This window comes from Oncorhynchus mykiss, chromosome 13 (assembly GCF_057628025.1).
Source record: "Oncorhynchus mykiss isolate SJ-2025 chromosome 13, ASM5762802v1, whole genome shotgun sequence".
In the NCBI taxonomy this organism is placed as follows: domain Eukaryota; kingdom Metazoa; phylum Chordata; class Actinopteri; order Salmoniformes; family Salmonidae; genus Oncorhynchus; species Oncorhynchus mykiss.
Window position 1 is genome coordinate 71618364 of NC_143034.1, and position 3090 is coordinate 71621453.

A 3090-nucleotide genomic window follows, 5' to 3' on the forward strand; every position below is an offset into this window, starting at 1 on the left:
CAGGTACATGGACATGTGTTATCATAATGAACTAAATGAATTAATATTACTAAATGGGGAAATTGGCTGTAAAGTGAACTCAGATTGAAAAGTCATACCGCAGAGAACAATGAGGTTGTTCCCAAATCCTGTGTGTGTGTGTGAGAGAGAGAGAGAGAAGGGGCACAGCTACCATCTTTCCTCTCCATCTTTGAAAAACTCAATTTCATCGGGATGCATTCCTACAATACAGATATGAGCATGTGTAGACAACAACAGAACCCTACTTCCTGATCAAACATCCTATACAGCCTCTAGCAAGTACTGGAACACTGTTCTTCTTTAACATATCTAATGACTTAACTATTAAAAATATTAATGGTACACAATGGAGAAGAAGAATGGAGCCGGCGGGACAGGTACTCTGGAAAAGCACCACAAAGACTGAGAGCAAGAGGAGGAGGGCGAGAGGAGGCGAGAAAGAGAGGAGAGGAGAGAGGAGGAGAGAAAGAGAGGAGAGAAAGAGAGGAGGAGGGAGAGAGGAGGAGGGAGAGGGGAGGAGAGGAGGGAGAGGGGAGGAGAGGAGGGAGAGGGGGAGAGAAAGAGAGGAGAGGAGAGAGGAGGAGAGAAAGAGAGGAGAGAAAGAGAGGAGGAGGGAGAGAGGACGAGAGAAAGAGAGGAGGGAGAGAGGGGGAGAGAAAGAGAGGAGAGGAGGGAGAGCGAGAGGAGGAGAGAAAGAGAGGAGAAAGAGAGGAGAGGAGGGAGAGAGGGGGAGAAAGAAGGGGAGAAAGAGAGGAGAGGGGGGAGAGAGGGGGAGAGAAAGAGGAGAGAGAGAGGGTGAGAAAGAGGAGAGAGTGAGAGAGGGGGAGAAGAGAGAGAGAGGAGGGAGAGAGGGGGAGAGAAAGAGAGGAGAGGAGGGAGAGGGGGAGAGAAAGAGGAGGAGGGAGAGAGGGAGAGAAAGAGAGGAAAGGAGGGAGAGAAAGAGAGGAGAGGAGGGAGAGAGGGGGAGAAAGAGAGGAGAGGGGGGAGAGAGGGGGATAAAGAGAGAAGAGGGAGAGAGGGGGAGAGAAAGAGAGGAGAGGAGGGAGAGGGGGAGAGAAAGAGGAGAGGAGGGAGAGAAAGAGAGGGAGAGAAGGAGAGGAGGGAGAGAGGGGGAGAGAAAGAGGAGAGAGAGGGGGAGAAAGAGGAGAGAGAGAAAGAGAGGAGAGGGGGGATAAAGAGATGAGGGGGAGAGAAAGAGGAGAGAGAGGGGGAGAGAAAGAGAGGAGAGGAGGGAGAGAAAAAAAGGGGAGAAAGAGGAGAGAGAGAAAGGGAGGTGAGGAGGGAGAGAGGGGGAGAAAGAGAAGAGAGGGGGGAGAGAGGGGGAGAGAAAGAGAGGAGAGGAGGGAGAGAGAGAAAGAGAAGAGAGGGGGGAGAGAAACAGTAAAGAGGGAGAGAAGAGAAAGGAAGAGAGGAGGGAGAAAGGGAGGAGAGAAGTGAGAGAGGGGGTGAGAGCGAGAGAGACTGTTTCTCTACTTTATCTGAAGGATCAGACATCTTATATCTCTCCCATCTCAATCAAGGTGCGTGGTTTCAGGAAGGATGAACTTAAGTGGAACCCGTTAGTGACGCACAACTCAGGGTCAGGAGGCTTGAGCTTGATTGATGGAGGACCAGTCTCAATGGCAGATCTAACTGTGACGGCCAAGATGCAAGTTTTATTGGACCTTTATTTAGGCAGGGAGTCCCATTGAGACCAAGGTCTCTTTTTCAAGAGTGCACTGCATGACAAGACCACCAGCAATTATCCAAAGTAATTACAGCAATTACACAATAAATGTTAGAGACTGAAGTATCTATCATGCATTGGAACAGTCACAACACGACTCTAGTATTTATTGGACGACATGTCGACACTTCCTGGCAGTTTCCTGCCAGTCCTAGCATGAACTTCTGGTAACACTATGCCTGCCAGTCCTACCATGAACTTCTGGTAACACTATGCCTGCCAGTCCTACCATGAACTTCTGGTAACACTATGCCTGCACTTTAAAAAAAAAATCCAATGCAGACATTTTTATCTCAATATCAAATAATTTCTGGTTAGCAATTAAGTACCTACCTTCAATTAAATTGGTAAAAAAATTAGCAAAGAGTAATTTCTCAGGCAAGAATTTTGCTAGGACTGTCTGGGAGTGGTTGTAGGGAGGGGAAAAGTGAACGTGCTGTTATTGGCAGAGAGGTTTGGAACACTTTTTTTATTGGTCGATTGACTAATTTACCACATGGTGATGTCACCAGGAAGGCCACAACTCCCTCCCACCAAAACAGGCTGAAATGTCAGTTTATTGGATTATATATATTTTAAACAGGGGCATTATACATTTCACAACATTATTACAACCTCATAGTGTATAAATATATACAAAAAACATAATTGACTACCCTGTGTATTCATGTAGTGTATTCTTCCCTTAGCTCATAGTAACATATCTACTACTGTACATTGCAATGTTTTTACACATTATTTATACACTGGATTCTCAACATAGCTCACTGTAATATCTACTGCTGTACATACTCTTAGTATATATTTGTACACCAAAACCTGAACAACAGTCCAGGACTGATTGTACTTTCAGTTCTGTCAGATGTGTCTCACGTTTGGAAATCAACTAAATCTATTGAACTTATTAGAAAATGTGCTCAAGTTTATCATTATCTGAAGAGGCAATGACACAGGAATGCCCGTCTGTGTGTGTGTGTCTACCACCTTGTGTGGCCGTTAGCAATGCTAATGACAGGCTAATTTTTGTCAGGTAGATGGAAAGGGGTTTCCCAAACGTCTCAATTAACTAGTAACAAGCATTTCTGCAGCCCTGTTCAGAGCTAGTAACAAGCATTTCTGCTGCCCTGTTCAGAGCTAGTAACAAGCATTTCTGCTGCCCTGTTCAGAGCTAGTAACAAGCATTTCTGCTGCCCTGTACAGAGCTAGTAACAAGCATTTCTGCTGCCCTGGCTATAGCATCTGCTAAACTGTGATTTAATCACGATTCTACAATCATGGTCAACGAATGATAAAACGGGATACTCAAGAAGTTTGGTGCGATAACAGTAATTGACAAGGACACA